The 19,817-nt window shown below is 35.0% G+C and overlaps 1 long non-coding RNA gene across 4 annotated transcripts in view; it reads right to left on the bottom strand.

The window, feature by feature from the left end:
- LOC106729154 overlaps positions 1-19,817 on the bottom strand; it is a 91,306-nt gene that overhangs the window by 27,342 nt on the left and 44,147 nt on the right. For all 4 annotated transcript variants that reach the window (XR_004323522.1, XR_004323523.1, XR_004323524.1 and 1 more), the window contains exons 8-9: positions 9,578-9,699; positions 1,779-1,948 (exon numbers count right to left, since the gene is read on the bottom strand). This is a non-coding gene — a long non-coding RNA (uncharacterized LOC106729154). The remainder of the gene's footprint in view (positions 1-1,778; positions 1,949-9,577; positions 9,700-19,817) is intronic.

Here is a 19,817-nt window from a genome sequence, read left to right as displayed (position 1 = left end):
ACTAGGGCAGAGGGCAAAGCAGGTGACCGGGAGGATCTGTGAGTCTTCCCTGTTCTCTGCAGAACTGATTTCCCATCTGCCAGACAGTCAGTAAGTGTCTGGCCTCCCAGGGAAACCTGCCAGTATCGTTTCCTACTTGGCTCTGCTGTATGGGGTCCAGAGGAAACTTGTTTATGTCGCCTTTCCCCTGGAACCACCCACTCCAAAGGCAGAAATGACATATGGGGCAGGGAAGCAAGGTGGAACTGAACACTGAAAGGAGGTGGTATTTGGGAAAGCCCTTTGGTGCATGTCCTGGAAGAGGGTCAGAAAGTAAGTTAGACTGCACAAAGTGCCTGAAACTGGACAGGGAGTTTGTTGTAATCAAGAGCCCAAGTCCCTGGACCGGAGGGGAGGAGGGTGTGTCCTCAGAGAAGGTAGACTGTACTGATGCAATCAGTGACATGACAGCAACTGAACTTGGCTTAGTCTCTGCTAGTCCCATTGAGAGGCCAGAAGCATTTGCCCTGTGCTGTTTTCCAGTCTGCTCTAAAAAGTATTCTGTCATAGCAGAATTGACAGTAATTAAGCACTGTCCACGTTTCCCATCCATTGCCCTATATATACATTTCTTTCTTCAATGTTTCCCTGTTTTCTCCCTCTCTCTTATTTTTCCTTTATTTATGTATTCCCTTTAACTGCTGACACCTACAGATGCTGCATGTAATGTCTTCAGAACAAAAAGACTGTCACTTCTTTGAAGATATGGACCAAGCCTATTGTAGGAGGTGCCCATATATATAGATTTATAAGATTTACTTATTAATCTTATTGTATGTATGTATGTATCTATCAGGTTCACAGAATTTTCCATTGGCTCAGGGAATTTATTTTGCTACATGAAGAGTTAAATTAGGAGTTTTTATCGTTGATGCTATGAGAAACTGAACTTTAACTTCACTGAGGGCTGCTGAAGAGTGACTAACTGTATGTGCTAGGTGAACTGTTAGAGTAACTGAAGGAAGTATTGATAAGGAATTATGAAGAACACAGTGTCAGATCAAGCCTGATCAAGAATTATGAAAAACAAGATGTTAGAGTCAGCTCGATATAACTCCTGATGCAAATTGAATAACTGCTGATGCTTTACTAAAAGCAAGATGATGAACTGCACTTCAGTTCCACTTACATAGAGCTGAATATCCATAGTCACTTGCTATCTTGCATGAATTCAGGGGTTTGTTTTGTTTACTTGGTTCTGCTCAATAATAAACTTAACTAATTTATATTTATGAATTGGCATTCACTTGGGTTTTCATTTCTTTTCCCCCACAACAATGTTGAATAAATACTATGTTTGCTGGTTTGGGAATCAGATGAGCCTGAGTTCAAATTCCCTGTTCTGCAATCTACCAGCAGGAATATCCTGGTAAGTTTTAGACTCCCTGATTCTCAGTTTCCTCTTTTGTAACATTGGAATGATAATAGCTACCTTGCAGGATTGTCTTAAGTATTAGAGGTGCTTGTGGAAAGCCTCTGATATACAGTGCTTATTACCCACTACGTTTTCTGAAAATAAGAATACTGCTTATTATAAATTAGGTAAATTAGGAGGTGGTTTTTGGCATGAAATATTATGTCACCATTTAAAACAAAATTTCTGAAGACTATTACTATGGAACAAATGCTTATGGTACAATATGAAGTATAAAGGCAGGTTACAAAACCTGATGTGCAGAATGACTTAAACAAAGTAGATAAAGCCTCCGCAAGAGAGAAATGTTTGCAAGGACACATACCAATATGTAAAAGTGAGTGTGTTGGCAACGTACTGCCTTTTGCTTGTTAGCAGAGCATGGCTCCTATGATGTAGGTTGGAAATGGCAGGTGCTCCTCCTTGCAGCTGGGGAACCAGTAGCAGATTCAATTCTGGCCAGTGGAAAATAAAAAGTCTGGGAAAGGATTTCTTCTGTTAAAAAAAAAAAAAAGACATTTGGAGAAACATCCATTTTAGGGGTCCAAATATTGTCATACTTACTTACAACGCCTCAAACAGGGGCAGCCATTGTGCAAGCATGAGAGTACTGAGCCAATGACCAAGGATGGTGGCGGGAGAGTCTTGCCACCTGAAGCAATTGTTGAGCTTCTCTGAGAAACCTGGAAACATCTTCCTCCAGACTTCTTGGATGTAAAGTAGGAAACTCCTGTTTTCATCTTATCTTTTTTTGAACTTTTTTTTAATGGAGGTATTGAACCCAGGACCTCATGCATGCTAAGCATGTGCTCTGCCACTGAGCTATACCCTTACCCTCCAAGAAACCACTGTTTTTTTAAGCCACTTTTGGAAGTGTATCCTGTTGTTTGAAGCTGAATACACACTAAGTGATCTGAAAAATCTAGCTATTTAAAAATGCAATTAAAATTTTTTCCTCAAGTTTTCCACTTTTGAAGATTTCCAAATCTTTAAATTGGGGAAAAGTATCTTAAACAGTAAGTAATTCAATCTTAACATTGTAATTTATTGGTGTGATTTGACCTTAATTGAAGGATGGCTTCCAAGAGCTATTGAGTAATTATTTCCTCTCTTCCCTCCACACCCTTGTGATCCTTCAAGATACTTTGTGTGTCACCACTCTGATTGCTACCAAGCAAATCAGTAAAATGTTATCTCAGTTTTGACCAAAGTGTTGGCTATGGCATATGTTAAACAAAATTATTACAAAATAGTAAAGATGAATAGCATTCACTATATTGGCATTTATAGATGGCTACTTTGGGGTTTTTTGTTCAGTGTAATCACCTATCATGTCTTCTTTAATTTTTTTCCAGTTTTATTGAGATATGATTAACATATAGTACTGTATGAGTTTAAGGTGTACAGCAATATGATCACATTTACATACATCATGAAATTACTATCACCAGTTTAGTGAGCATCTGTCAACTCATATAAATACAAAATTAAATCAATAGAAAAAATAATTCTCCTTTGTGATAAAAAGTTTTAGGATTTACTCTCTTAACTTTCATATATAACATACAGCAATGTTAATTGTATTGATCATGTTGTACATTACATCCTTAGTACTTATTTATAGCTAGAAGTTTTTACCTCTTGACTGCCTTTATCCAATTTCCCCTGCCTCTGGTAGCCACAAATCTGACCTTTTTCCTATGAGTTTGTTTGATTGCTTAAGTATAATTGCCTATAACACTATGTTAGTTCCTGTTACATAACATACTGATTCAATAACTCTATACATTTCAAAACAATCACTACCAACAATGTCTAGTTCCCATCTGTCATCATACGAAGTTATTACATAATTATTGACTGTATGCCCCACACTGTACATTTCATACCTGTGACTCATGTGTTTTGCAACTGGAAATTTGTACCTCTTAATCTTTCTCACCTATTTCTTTACTTCCCCCACCCCCTTCCCCTCTGGCAGCCACCTATTTCTTCTCTGAATCTATTACTCTGCTTCTATTTTGTTATGTTTGTTCATTTGTTTTTTTTTTTTTTAGATTCCACATACAAGTGAAGTCATACAGAATTTGTCATTATTTGTCTGACTTATTTCTTGTAGTATAATATCCTCTAGGCCCATCCATGTTGTTATAAATGGCAAGATTTCATTCTTTCTTTATGGTTGAATAATACTCTGTTGTATATATACATACCACATTTTCTTTATCCATTCATTTGTCAATGGGCACTTGGGTTGCATATCTCAGTTACTGTAAATAATGCTACAACGAACATAGGGGCACATATACCTTTTCTAATTAATGTTTTTGTTTTCTTTGGATAAATACCCAGGAGTGGAATTGCTAGGTCATATGGCAGTTCTATTTTTAATATTTTGAAGAATCTCCAAACTGTTTTCCATAGTGGAAATAAACCAATTTACATTCCCACCAATGTGCATGAGGGTTCTATTTTCTCCACATTCTCACCTACACTTGTTCGTTGTCTCTTTGATAATAGCCATTCTAACATGTGTGAAGCGATACCTCATAGTAGTTTTGATTTACATTTCCCTAATGATTAGTGATGTTGAGCATCTTTTCATGTGCCTGTTGGTCATCTGTATGTTTTCTTTGGAAAAATGTCTATTCAGATCCTCTGCCCATTTTTGAATCATGTTATTTGTTTTTTGTTGTTGTTGATAGTTTCCTTTGCTGTGTAAGATCTTTTTAGTTTAATGTAGTCCCATTTATTTGTTTTTGCTTTCCTTCCCCTTGCCTGAGGAGACACAACCAAAAAAATATTGCTAAGATCAATGTCCAAGAGCATACTGCCTATGTTTTCCACTAGAAGTTTTAGGGTTTCAGGTCCTACATTTAAATCTTTATTCCATTTTGAATTTGTTTTTGTGCATGGTATGAAAGAGCAGTGCAGTTTGATTCTTTTGCATGTAGCAGCTGTCCAGTTTACCCAGTACCACTTATTGAAGAGGCTGTCTTTTCATTGTATATTCTTACCTCCTTTATCATTGATTAATTGTCCATATAAGTGCGGGTTCACCTATGGGCTCTCAATTCTGTTCCATTGATCGAAGTGTCTGGTTTTTGTACCAGTACTATGCTGCTTTCATAACTATTCCTTTGTAGTATAGTTTGAAATCGGGAAACATGATACCTCCAGCTTTGTTCTTTCTCAAGATTGTTTTGGCTATTTGGGGTCTTTTGTGTTTACATACACATTTTAGAATTATTTGTTCGAGGTCTTTGAATAATGCCTTGGTATTTTGATAGGGATTGCATTGAATCTCTGCACTGACTTGGATAGTATGGTCATTTTAACAATACTAATTCTTCGACTCCATGAGCACAGTGTATCTTTTCATCAGTTCGTGTCATCTTCAATTTCTTTCATCAGCATCTTGTAGTTTTCTGAATACAGGTCTTTTACTTCCTTAGCTAGATTTATCCCCAGATACTTTATTCTTTTTGATGAGATGGTAAATGGCATTGCATTCTTAATTTCTCTTTCTGATAGTTCATTCTTAGTGTAAAAATGCAACAGATTTCTGTATATTAATTTTGCATCCTGCAACTTTACTGAATTCACTGATGAATAGTAGTTTTTTGGTGGTGTCTTTAGAATTTTCTAAGTGTAGAATCATGTCATCTGCACACAGTGACAGTTTTATTTTCTCTTTCCAATTTGTATTCCTTTTATTTCTTTTTGTTGTCTGAGTGCTGTGGCTAGGACTTTCAATACTATGTCGAATAAAAGTGGTGAGAAATGGCGTCCTTGTCTTGCTCCCAATCTTTGAGGAAATGCTTCCAGCTTTTCACCATTGAGTATGATGTTAGCTAGGGGCTTGTCATATATGGCCTTCATTATGTTGAGGCAAGTTCCCTCTACACACACTTTGTTGAGAGTATTTTTCATAAATGGATGCTGAATTCTGTCAAAAGCTTTTTCTGCATCTATTTAGATGATCATATGGTTTTTATTCTGCAATTTGTTAATATGGTGTACCACATTGACTGATGTGGGAATATTAAAGCATCCTTACATCCCTGGGATAAATCCCACTTGATTATGATAGCATATGATCCTTTAATGTATTGTTGAATTCAGTTTGCTAATATTTGGTTGAGGATTTTTGCATCTACATTCATCAGTGATATTTGCCTATAATTTTCTTTAATATCTTGTGATATCTTTGTCTAGTTTTGGCATCTGGGTGATGCTGGCCTCATAGAATGAGTCAGAAGTATTACTTCTGCAATTTTTTGGAATAGTTTGAGGAGGATATGGGTAAACTTGTCTCTACATGTTTGGTAAATTCACTTGTGAAGCCATGTGGTCCTGGACTTTTGTTTGTTGGGAGTTATTTTATTACTGATTCAATTTCATTATTGGTAATTGATCCAGAAGATTGGCTTCATACATTCTATTTCTTCCTGGTTCAGTTTGGGAGATTTTACATTTCTAGGAATTTGTCCACTTCTTCTAGGTTGTCCATTTTAAATTGGCATATAGTTGTTTTTAGTAATCTCTTTTAATTTTTGTATTTCTGTGGTATTGGTTGTAAGTTCTCCTTTTTCACTTCTGATTTTATGTATTTGGGCCCTCTTTTTTTCTTGATGAGTCTGGCTAAAGGTTCATCAACTTTGTTTATCTTTTCAAAGAACCAGTTTTAGTTTCATTAATCGTTTCTATTTTTTTTAGTCTCTTTCATTTATTTCTGCTCTGATCATTATGATTCCTTTCTGTCTACTAACTTTGTGTTTTGTCTGTTCTTTTTTAGTTCCTTCAGGTTAGGTTGTTTATTTGAGATTTTTTTTGTTTCTTGAGCTAGTCTTGGATTGCTATAAACTTTTCCTTTAGAATTTCTTTTGCTGTGTCCCATAGATTTTGGGTCATTGTATTTTCATTATTATTTTTTCCAAGTATATTTTAATTTCTCTGATTTATTCAGTGAGCTATTCGCTGTTCAGTTTATTTTTACTGGTCATATTTTTATTGTTATTTATGCTTATTATTTAGCCTAATCATGTTTGTGCTTTTTGCAGTTTTTTTCTTGTAGTTGATTTCTAGTCTCATAGCAAGGTAGCCAGAAAAGATGCTTGATGTGACTTCGGTTTTCTTACGTTTACTAAGGCTTTTATTGTGGCCTAGCATGTGATCTATCCTGGAGAATGTTCCACGTGCACTTGAAAAGAATGGGTATTGTGCTGCTTTTGGATGGAACATTCTATATAAAACTATTAAGTTCATCTGGTCTACTATGTCATTTAAGGCCAGTGTTGCCTTAATGATTTTCCATCTGGATGAGTTGCCCATTGATGTAAGTAGGGTGTTAAGGTCCCCTATTACTATTGTGTTACTGTCCATTTCTCCCCTTATGTATATAGGTGCTCCTATGTTGGATGCATATATATTTACCATTGTTATATCTTCTTCCTGTATTGATCCTTTGATCATTATGTGATGTCCTTCTTTGTCTCTTGTGACAATCTTTGTTTTAAAGTCTATTTTGTCTGAATAAGTATTGCTACTCCAGCTTTGTTTGTTTGTTTTCATTTGGATAGAATATCTTTTTCCTCACTTCCCCCAGTCTGTGTATGTCTTTAGATTCGAAGTGACTCTCTTGTAGGTAGCATATACATGGGTCTTGTTTTTGTGTCCATTCATCCACTTAATGTCTTTCGATTGGTGCATTTAGTCCATTTACATTTATAGTAATTATAGAAAATTATGTACTTATCGCCATTTTCTTAATTGTTTTGGGGTTGTGTTTGTAGTTCTTTTTTAGTCCTTTCTTTTTCTTTTGCTCTCTTCCCTTGTGATTTGATGACTAAATTTAGTGTTAAAGTTTGGATTTCTTTTTCTTTTCTTTGTGTATCTATTACTTATTTTTGGCTTGTGGTTACCATGAAGTTTATATACAGCAATCTATATATATGTGATTATTTTAAGTTGCTGATCTCTTAACTTCAAATGCATTTTAACAACCCTGCATTTTCACTTTCCCCTGCTGGTGATTACTGTTTTAAATTAATATTTTACATATTTTTGCTTTGTGTATCCCTTAACTACTAATCATAGATACAGATGATTTAACTACTTTTGTCTTTCAGTCATCCTACTAGCTTTATATGTGGTTGATTTACTGCCTTTACTGTATATTTTCCTTTACTAATGAGATTTCCTTTACCTAGAAATTTTCATATTTCTAGTTGTGGCCTTTCTTTTTTGCTTAGAGAAGTACCTTTAACATTTCTTGTAAAGCTGGTTTCACGGTGGTTAACTCTTTTAGCTTTTGCTTGTCTGTAAAACTTTTTATCTTTCCATCAAATCTGAATAAAAGCCTTGCCAGGTAGAGTGTTCTTGGTTGTAGGTATTTTCCCTTCCAACATTTTAAATATATCATGTCACTCCCTTCTGGCCTGCAGAGTTTTTGCTGAAGAGTCAGCTAATAGCCTTAATGGAGTTCCCTTGTTGCTTTTCTTTTGATGCTTTTAATACTCTCTCTTCTTTAATTTTGCCATTTTAATTACAGTATGTCTTAGTGTGGTCTTCTTTGTGTTGATCCTGTTAGGGACTCTCTGTGCTGCCTGGAATTGAGTATCTGTTTCCTTTCCCAGGTTAAGGAAATTTTCAGCTACTACGTCTTCAAATGTGTGCTCTTCCCCTTTCTCTCTTTCTTCTCCTTCTGGAATCCCTATAATGCAAATGTTAGTGTGCTTGATGTTGCCCCAGAGGTCTTTGAAATTGTTCTCATTTTTCAAATTTTCTTTTGTTTTTTTCTGTTCAGCTTCAGTGATTTCCACTACCCTGTCTTCCTGTTTACTGATCTGTATGACCTAATCTGCTGTTGATTTCTTTTAGTGTATTTTTCATTTCAGTTACTGTATTCTTCATCCCTGTTTGGTTCTTCTTTATATATTCTAATCCTTTGTTTCAAACTTCTAACTTCTCATTTGTTCATACATTTTCTCCTGAGTTCCTTGAGCATCTTTATGTTTATTACCTTGAACCTTTATTGGGTAGATTGCTTATCTCCACTTCACATAGTTCTCCTTCTAGGGTTTTATCTTGTTCCTTCATTTGGAACATATTTCTCTGTTGCTCATTTTTATCTAATTCACTGTTTTTGTTTCTTTGTATTTGGTGAGTTGGTTACATTTCCCAGTCTTAGAGGAGGAGATTCCTATGTGTTCTCTCTGGTCACCAGAGCTATCTGCTCTAGAAGTGCCCCCTGTGTCGGCTTCCTGGGCCCTTCTGCTGTAGCAGGTTGACTACTGTGGGTGATGCAGTAGTCATGGCTGGCCCCCAGTTCAGTTGGTTGCCAGGACTTGTCTTGTATGGAGGCTGCTGAGCTGCTGGTTGGTGGGGCTGTGACCCTGCCTAGCTATGTGCTTGCACTGAGGTGTTCCTCTACTTGTGCTGACAGGCTGGTGGGTGGGGCCAGGTCTCAGAGCTGACAAGCTGGAGGGAAGTTTCCAGAATGGTGCCTACCAGCACCAGTGCCCTCATGGTAGACTAACACCTAAAAATGGCTGTCACCAGCATCTATGTCCCCAAATAGAGTGGCAGTTGCCTTTTACCTCTATGGGAGGCTCTCCAAGATCAGCAGGTGGGTCTGACCCAGGCTTCTTTCATATTACTGCTTCTGTCCTGAATTTTGGAGCATGTGAGATTTTGTATGCACCCTTTAAGGCTAGTCTCTCTGAATATGTGCAGTATATTGTGTATATGTATTTACATGCAATATATTGTCTATGTGCAGTCAAATTGTAACAATTCTACCTAATAAAACTGGAAAAAAAAAAAAAAAAAAGACTACAGTCTCTGTTTCCCACAGCCCTCTGGCTCTCCTGAAAGTAAGCTCTATTATCTTTCAAGGCCAAGTGTTCGGGAGGCTCACCTTCCTTGTGTAGGAGCCCTGCACTGTGCAGCCAGATTTGGGCTCAGGCCCCTCACTTCTTGTGGAGAACCTCTCCAGCTGAAATTATCCCATTTATGGGTTGCCCACCCAGGATTTAGGGTCCTGACTATATTGCATCTCTGCCTCTCCCACCTGTCTTATTGTGATTCCTTCTTTATATTTTTAGGTGCAAAAGATCTTACCTGCTAGTCTTCACATCTTTCTCATCAATAGTTGCTCTGTAAATAGTTGTAATTTTGGTGTGCCCATGGGAGGAGGTGAACTCAAGGTCTTCCTACTCCACCACCTTGGCCACTCTTGTCTCCTGTAATTTATGGCACCAAGTAAAAGTCAATAGTCACGATTAAACATGTGAAAAAAAATTTAGCAAACTATTAGAAACAGTAAAATATATAATTTTAAAGTTCTTTTTGATCTAATACTTCTCATGGGAGAGCTCCCTGCCCTGTCTTTTTAAAAGCTATATAGTCATAGGAATTTTGCAACGTATTGTTGAAAACTTATTTTACAGACCAGAAAACTAAGGCCCAGAAAAGTTAGGGGCTGGGGCAAAGATTGCACAACTGACAGAGCAGGAGCTATAATCTAGACCCAGACCCTCTGATTATCAACCCAGAACTCTTTTATCCAAATATTGAGTATAAAACTTCACAGCAGCCACTCTTCCCATTTAGCTTTTTTAGGGGAATAATTTTCTTACTAAATGAGCAGTGTTACAGATATCAGTCCTTTATGGTGACAGCATTAAAATTCATAAAAAAGTTCTCCAGATTTTGTTTAATTCAATGCTTTTCAAAAAAGTGTTCTGCGATTTTTCTCTTTATACTTTAGTAAAATTTTATATATAATAAATTTGTGAATATAATGTCAAAATTAGTGATTTAATATTTAGTTTGGAAAATACAAACATGGTATTAGTGTTAAATTATGACATTTCTCGTCATATTATTTTAAGCCTTATTAAGTCTGCTTGATTCACAGGATGATAGAAAACAATGACAATAGAGAGGACATCAAATAAGGAGCAGATATTCTTTCATTTATTTTCTAATATGGGAAGGTGGGATATCACACCCCAAGAAGATAAATCAGGCCAAAGTGACATTCAAAGAGACAAAGCATATCTCATTAAAGAGGTGCAATACATGATCTGGGGGAAAATCACTTAAACTCTAAAAACCTTTGTTTTCTCATATGTTAAATAGGGACAATAAAATGCCAATTTCAGAGAGTTGTTTAAAAAATTAAATGAGACAGTTTTTGTAAAACACTTAGCAGAATGCCTGGCATATGTAAGTAACATTGTAGATGCCACTCTTCCATTACTCACTTTATCTTTCTCTTTACTCTTTCCTCCAACTAATCTTTATATTCTCTCCAACTTTCTTCTCTCCTTTCCATTTCTGCCCTCTTTTGCCTCTTCCACTCTTCTTTTGCTCATCATTTTTCTCTCCAAATAGTTTTTCATTTTTTTTTTCTGTCCAGATTACATCCCTAGCCAACCAGGGGCAGCACTCACAGCTAAAGAGTTTTGATTTCAAATCTCTTATATTCCTTTGCCTGAAAGTCGTTATAAATCTTTTTTTTTTCTGTTTCAATTATACCTCATTTAAAAAAAATGAAGCAAGCAGTTTTAGTACATTACTTGGTTCCTTTGCAGATCTGTATACTCTTTTAAGACCCACATCATTAAATTATAGATATTTTAAATTTGCAGTTTATGAAAAACATCAATTTAATTTCTTATGCAGTATAACAAAACAGCTAACATTTCTGAGAACAGATAATGTACCATATCCTGTTCTATGCATTTTATTTTTATTTCCTGACTTACCTATAAGAGCATAACACATGTATTTTACCTAAGAAAGCAAAGCTTCTGACCAGTTTGCTTTTAAGTTTTTTTGAAAAAAATTATATGCTCAATAAATAAAGTGATGAAAACACAAATTAGTGCATAGAAATTAGCTTGTACACATAATTCCATAATCCTGATATAATCAGTTAACATTTTAGTATGAATTCTCATACATGCACTACATGTTTTATAGACACATATATCATACAACTGAGATCACACTGCACACACTTTTTTTTTTAACTGCACAATTTTGTGATAGGGTATGTCTTGATGTTGAGATGGTAGCCCATAGATTAGGCTCTAGCAAGGTACCACAGCCATACACAGTCCTTTTGCTGAAGAAAGTTCATCATTCCTTTGAAAAGGTCATCATTTCCCAGTGGCCACACATATTCAAATTGCTGTGACAAGGATGACCCATGGTGGTGACAATAACAGATTAGGAAGAAGTAACGAAAGATTATTATCCTAAAATCTCTGTAGTAAACTTGTTATTTTGAGGAAGCTAATGAAATATCTCTGGATTTCTATGAACTGTATCATTAAGCATTCATCTATTAACATTCTCCAAAAGGTGATCTTTTTACTAAGAGAGGCATCTCAGGTGCTCCGAGAAGGTAGCAAATTGAAGAAAAGACCTTTATTTAGAAGTCCTAATAGAGCTCCTTACATTGGTATTTCCTGTTTCATATTGCATAAAAATATAGAAAAGATACAGTAGGTAAATTTCTATAAGGAGGTTTCAAATAACTATGCTGTACACCAGAAACTAACACAACATTGTAAATTAGCTATACTTCAATTTAAAAAAAAAAAAAAAGAACTAATATCCTTGACCTAACTTGGAAGAGGCTAAAAACTGCAGGGTTGATACAGGTGAGTAGTGTTTTGGAACAACAGGTGAGGAGACTCTGAAATTCTTAGCGTATGCCACAAGGAGTTGAGTTACAGACTGTAGATTAGACCAGAGGTAGGTTTAAGGCTGGGAAAAGGAAGGAGAGATAATGATTAGTATGAGTTGAGTTTTTGCAGCAGTCAGAATTAAACACATAGTAAATATGTAACAAAGCAGTTGTGAACTCTCTGCCATGGGGATGATGTAACTGGAAAATTCTGTGCCCTTCTTTAATGGGCCCACCCCTGATTAGTGTTTTAGTAAGGATGGGAAGTTCCACTAGATGAGTAATACAGTCAGTGATTACTCTAAGGAAATCAACAGCAAGTTGACATCGAAAATGTCAACTGAACTTATCTGAGGAGCCAATAGAGAGGTGAAGGGTGATTTATATCTAAGAGGTGAGCTGGCATCTTGGTGTCCCACTAATTTTACTGTGCAGCTAATGTCAACTAGTTTTTTAGATATGTTTGGGTGTCAGTGGTACTTGGGGTTAACATTTTGTGTTACTATTATAAGATCTTTAAAAAATAGCAGTGCTTTTTTTTTTTTTTTTTTTTTTTTTGTACTTTTTTAGTAATGTGAAGTAGTTCATTGCAAACCAAACCTTCCCTTGAGAATTAGAGATGCTGGGCAATACATAAAGCCATTGTTAAAAGACATTTGGGAACTATAAAGCCACCAAAGGCTTTGATAGGTCAAGATTCCTGGGAGAAGTTGCATTGGTCAAATTGAGGAACCTCCTTAAATCTTCTAGACCCCATCTGTTTCTCAGGTCCTCAAACTTATCATTGACATGAGGTCACCACCGCCTCATCAACAAGCCGTGCAGCCTGCCTCAGCCTCCTCGCAGGAGAGTGCTGGCCTCCAGCGTGGACTCCACTGCTCCTGCCTGCAAAGAGGCATGAAGGATCTCTATGGGAGGCAATGGCAACGCATAATATCTTGAAATTGTTTGAGGTTACACAGGTGCATACATTTGTCAAAATTAACTGAACTATAAACTTACAATAAGTACATTTTGTTGTATTTAAATTATAACTCAATGAAGTCAGTTTAGAAAAGTGAACTTAAAAGACATAAAGTAGAAATTTTCCAAATGTTTGGAAATTGAACAGTATAATTCTAAATGATGCATAGTGTTATTAAAAAAATCACAATAAAAATTAGCAAATATTTAAAGTGAATAATAGTGAGTATATAGATATCTAAACTTGTTAGTTGGACAAAAGCCACGCTTAAAAGGAAATTTATAGATTTAAGTGCAAATATTAAAAAGTCTATAAATTAAAAACTTAAATATCCAGATACCTAAATTTCTAATCTCAAGGGGTTACAGAAAGAACTGTAAAGTAAACCCACTGAAGCTAGAAGGAAAATAATAAAGATGAAAGCATAAATTAATAAAATATAAAGCAAATTTATAATAGAGAGAATCAATTAACTCAAAGTTGGTTTTTTGAAAAGAATAATAACATTGATAAAGTCCTGGTTAAGGTTGATACAGAAAAAGAATGAAGTCATATATAATATCAACAATAAAAAAGAATACATCACTACAGATCCTATGAATATTAGAAACACCATAAGAAGATATTTTAAACAACTTTATGCCAATAAATTTGAAAATTTGGATAAAATCGATGAATTCCTAGAAAATCAAAACTGATCATAATACATACAAGAAATGAAAAACACAAATAATCCTATATCTATTTAAGAAATTGGATCTTTGAATCTGTAATTAAAATCCTTTATGCAAAAAATAAAATTCTAGGCCCATATGACTTTAGTGAGAAATTCTTCTAAATACTTAAGAAAGAAACAAACTTTTCTAGAGAATAAAAAAAGAGGTAACTCTTCCCAACTCATTTTATAACACTAGCAAACTTTAGTATCAAATTTTAGTATCATGTTGGTACAAAAATATTAACCAAATATTAGCAAAAAAATACATAAAAGGAACAATACATCATGAGTAGGTGTATCATATTCCAAGAACTCAAGGTTAGTTTAGCATTAATGAAAATCTGCCAATGGATTACACTACATTAACAGAATAGAGAAATCACGTAATCATTTTAATAAAAACAAAAAAGCACTGAGATAAAATTCAATGCTTCTTCATTACAACAATTCTAAGAAAGCCCAAGCAGGGTTTGTGAAAAAACTGACAAGCTAATTCTAAAATGCATATGGCAATGCAAGGGCCAAGACGATTTTGAAGAAAAAGAAAAGAGTTGGAGAACTTACAGTACTAAATATCAGTATTTACTACACTATTGCAATAGTTAAGAACCAAAAATTGAGTATTGAAACAGAATTAGTGTATCCAAAGAACATACATATGGAGAGTGAATTAATGAGAAAGGTGATTCTGCAGAGAAGTGAGGAAAGAATATTTTTTGCAAGTAAATGGTACTGAATGAAATGGATATTTATATGCATAAAAAAGTAAATCCTAATCCCTTTTCCACACCACATTAAAAAAAAATCAGTTTCAGGTAGATTTAGACCAAAATCAAAGTTTAAAAAAATCTAAAACTTCTTAAAAGAAACCACAGAAGAGTATCTCCGTAAGTGTTGGGGTAGGAAATGCTTTCTTCAGCATGATGAAAGGACTAACCATAAAGGATAAGATTGGGCTACATTAGATTTAAAACTTCTTTTTAATCAGGAAACATCATTACTATAATGAATAGGCAAACCACAAAGTAGGAAAAGATTATCTATAAAGATTATTATAAAAGATTATAAAGAAGATTGGTATATTTATACAATGGAATACTATTCAGCCATAAAAATGACAACATAACGCCATTTGCAGCAACATGGATGTCCCTGGAGAATGTCACTGTAAGTGAAGTAAGCCAGAAAGAGAAAGAAAAAGAAAAATACCACATGAGATTGCTTATATGTGGAATCTAAAAAAAAAAAAAAAAAAAAAGAACATAAATACAAAACAGAAACAAACTTGTGGTTGCAAGAGGGGAGGGAAGGGACAGAATGGGAGTTAGAAATTTGTAGATACTGACAGGCATATGTAGAATAGATAAACAAGATTATACTGTATAGCACAGGGAAATATATACAAGATCTTGTGGTAGCTCACAATGAAAAATAATGTGACAATGAATATATGTATGTTCATGTATAACTGAAAAATTGTGCTCTACACTGGACATTGACACAACATTGTAAACTGACTATAACTCAATAAAAAAAAATGTTGAAAAAAATAAAGAATTACTAATAGCCAAGACATGGAAACAACCTAAATGTCCATCGACAGATGACTGGATAAATAAGTTGTGGTATATTTATATAACAGAATACTACTCAGCCATTAAAAATGATAAAATAATGCCATTTGCAGCAACATAGATGTCCCGGGAGAATGTCATTCTAAGTGAAGTAAGCCAGAAAGAGAAAGAAAAATACCTATATGATATCACTTATATGTGGAATATTAAAAAAAAGAAGAAGACAAATGCACTTATATGAAAAACAGAAACATACTCACAAACATAGATTTGTGGTTCCCAGGGGGAGCGGGGTAGGAAAGGATAAACTGGGAGTTCGAGATTTGCAGATACAGACAGGTATATATAAAATAGATAAACAAGTTCACATTGTATAGCACAGGGAAATATATTCAATATCTTGTAGTAGCTCATAGTGAAACAGAATAAGAAAATGAATATATGTATATTTATATATGACTGAAGAATTGTGCTGTACAGCAGAAATTGACACAACATTGTACACTGACTATAACTCAATTTAAAAAAAGAAAAAAAAGAATTACTTAAAAAAATCACAATAGGACAGACAACCCAATTTAAAATATGCTCAGAAAAGCTTTTAAACAAGTACTTCACAAAAGAGGATAGCCAAATGATCAGCAAATTTATGAAAAGATGTTCAACCCCATTAGTTATCAGGGAAATGTAAATCAAGCCACAGTCAGATAACCTATCCCCAACAGAAAGGCTAAATTGAAAAAGAAAAAACTGTCAATACCAAGTGCAGAGATACAGAAGAGGAACTCTCATACTGGTTGTGAGAGAGCACATTGGCACAGCCACTGTAGAAAATTGCTTGGCAGTGTGTATGAAAATGGTTTGTACACACACCATATGACAGAGCAATTTCGGCTCTTATGCACATTCCGAACAGAAATGCATACACATGAATACAGATTGTCACGGTACTACTCATAATGGCCCCAATCTTGGAACACCACAAATGCTTACCCACATAAGCATGGATAAATATAATGTGGTGTATTCAAACAATGGAAGAACTCTTCAGCAGTGAACATGAACAAACTCCTGTTTATTGCAAAATATGAATGAATTTCATCAACATGATGAATGAAAGAAGCCAGATACAAACTGATACACACTGTATGATTCAATATGTATTAAGCTTGAAAATCAGGCCAAACTAAATGATGGTATTATTCAACAGACAAAGTATTAGTTAAAGTAAGGTGAATAAACTCTACGACATTGTACCTGTAGTCAACAACAATGTACACTCAAAGTTTAAGAGGATATATCTCATGCTGTGTACTTATCACAATCAAATCTTAAAAAAACCCAGAATAAAAATGTCCCCCAAACTAAATGATGGCATTAGAAGTCAGGATAGTGGTTACATTCGGGGAGGGGGCAGAGGGAGTAATAATTGAGAGAGGAATTTTTCAAAGTACATAGCAGGTCACTTAATGGGTGCTTATTAAATTGTCCGTTTGGAACAAATTCCCATGACTCCAGTCAGTAGGAAGAAATTTTAAATGTGTCACAAGAACTGACTCTGTCTATAGTAAGAATAAGCATCTGTCCTCATCCAACAACATATTAATTATTAAGAATTTACTCATTTATTTTGTATTTACTTTAGTTCTTGGAAATACAGCTGTGCACCAGTAATTACACGGGATGAAACTGAAACTTCAATGATTTTCCTAACATCACAGCAGAATTAGGACCAAGGTCTCCTTCTCTAAATCTTTGATACTCATCATCACAGAAGCGTTTCCAAACCATTATTCCCAGAAACATTGCTCCAGGGAGCACATGCTCTTTGCTCTATTCCCCTTTTAGAGAGTCCCATCAGAAGATGAAATATGCCAAGGCAAAAAGAAATCTATTCAGTTTAGTTTATCTTGGAGTAAGGAACTTAAATATATCAAATATCATTTTGGAAAAGAAAATTTTAAGAATTTAGTTCTATTTTTGCTTCTGAAATAAATGGCAGTCTTCTTAACTCACAAGTTTATAAAGGCTTTTAGAAATGCTATGTCAAAACCAAACAGGTCTCCATAAACCATTATATCAGTCACTCTACTAGAGGGAAATAAAATTCATTCGCTGACCCTTTATTTGGCTCTCAGTGGACTATATATATCATAGCCTCACATATTATGTTAAAATAAAGCCACCAACAAACAGATTTTTAAAAATCTACCTGCTCTTTGCTGTCTATCTCTGAAAATGTTTTGGGGCTTCCTCAGTGGACATTTTTTGTTTATGAGATCTTCATCCACTAGGTGTGTCACAGCAGAAAAGAGATTCAGAACTGAAAAGCTAGACACCCTCCTCTTTTTACAGGTAAGAACTCTGATGCTAGAAAGGTAATGATTTGCTGAAATCATCGGCAGAGTTGAGCATCTCACCAGGAGTTTTGTTCCAAGTGGTGGTTTTTCTCTCTCATTATGGAGTCTTCCATTTGACCCTATCTAGGGCATCATTAACAAGTTCAAGATTTTGGAGGAAGCATATACATGAGTATCCTTTTAAGGAAATACGCTGCTGAGAGGCACAGGAAGACAAATTTTAGGAGAGGCCAGCTCTGAACTACAAGTTTCTACATTTCCTTTTCCCCCTTTCCAGCCAGAACTGCAGGTTACTTACTGGCAATGGCCTGAATGCAGTCAGGGGTAGGCAGACAGGAGCAGCTAATGGCAAACAATGGAGGAAAATTATTTCCTTTTGCTCCAGGGCTAATTTGAAAAAAAACAAAACCATATACTATCATTAAATCTTGTTGTTCTTTGTATCTACTAGGTTTCTAATTCACTTAAGTGTTCTAGAGCTATGTTAAGATTGAACTTTTTTCTTGAAATCATTTTATAAATTTTAAAATAATTTAGAGAAATAGAAGTTGAAAAATTCACAAGTAAAATTTATTTAAAAATTATCAGTCTTAGATCTCCTGATAGATTTCAAAACCAAACTGGTCAATTTATATGAAATGGTGAGATAAATTATCTACCAACTAATTGATAACATCTAAGGACCTTGGAACAAAAACCATGGCCCACTAGTAGATGTCTGGTTAATTCCAAAAATATGTAGCTTCTAAAGCCATGTAAAATAATTCAAAATGCTCCATAAACATGTGATACCAAAGCTATTTCCAAAAAGATGGAATATATTTAAAATGCCACCAGTATGATATGTATATATCTATTTCGATGCAACTTCCCTTGCTTTGGTATAATTTGAAAAATTTAGTCATTAAGTCTTTGTTGTTGTTGTTACAATCCAAAAGACAAATAAAAATTCAGGTATGGACTAATTTTATTCTTATCTGTAGTTAATGGATTATGCCAATTTATGGGACCAGGTATTATGTGAATATCTATATGGAATATTAGGTAAGAAAAAGCAAGAAAGGAATAAATCTTGACGATATATATACATATATATGATATCAGATATATCTATACAGAGGAACTGGCTCACTTGATTATGGAGGCTGAGAAGTCCCACAATCTGCTGTCTACAGGCTGGAGACCCAAGAAAGCTGGTGGTGTAATTCAGTCTAAGTCCAAAGACCTGAATTCCAGGAGAACTGAAGATGTCAGTCTGTCTGAGGGTGGAAGACAAATGTTCAGCTCCAGTGGTCAGGCAAAAAGGGTGAATTCCCCCTTCTCCTGCCTTTCATATTCTCCAAGCCTTCAGTGGATGGGATGACACCCACCCACACTGAGGAGGGCAATCTGCTGTATTGAACCCACCAGTTCAAGTGCTAATCTCATCCAGAAACACCCTCACAGACACATCCAGAAAAACATCAGCTAAATCCCTGGGCACTGTATGACCCAGTCAAGCGGACACAAAATTAACCAAGTCCAACTCTTATCAACTTGGCACCCATACCCATCTCCTTAAACCATACTTAATCTCAAAAGAAAGACAATGACAAGGTCATAATTCTGCCTAACATGATTCAACTATTCTGCATACAATCAAAAATGTACAAACCCCTTTCCCAGAAGAGAAAGTAAAGTACTTGACTGATGTTTACTTTTCTCTTTGAAATGCTATAACTTAAATCCTATTAAGTTAATATTCAGATATAATCAATAAAGATTGACCATAATATAAAGTCAATACATCTATGTTATGTGATGAGGGATTAAGAAAGGAAAGAAAACAAAGATATACAGTTGACCTTGAACCCATACAGTTGAAACCTCAAATGTATTCATAATAAAACAATAGGAAGAAATGCTGCTTATTAATATTCCTTAATGATGAGTTAATACTCATGGCCATTATAGTCTTCATTTCTGATTGGTCACGTGGCTGTAGCTGATATTTATAACCACCTTCTATTACTACCCACTCTGTATTCTTTTTGGCTTCAACAA

Source organism: Camelus ferus, chromosome 1, assembly GCF_009834535.1.
Source record: "Camelus ferus isolate YT-003-E chromosome 1, BCGSAC_Cfer_1.0, whole genome shotgun sequence".
NCBI lineage: Eukaryota > Metazoa > Chordata > Mammalia > Artiodactyla > Camelidae > Camelus > Camelus ferus.
Note: the sequence above shows the minus strand (reverse complement) of the source record. Positions and strands in the feature narration are given on the sequence as shown.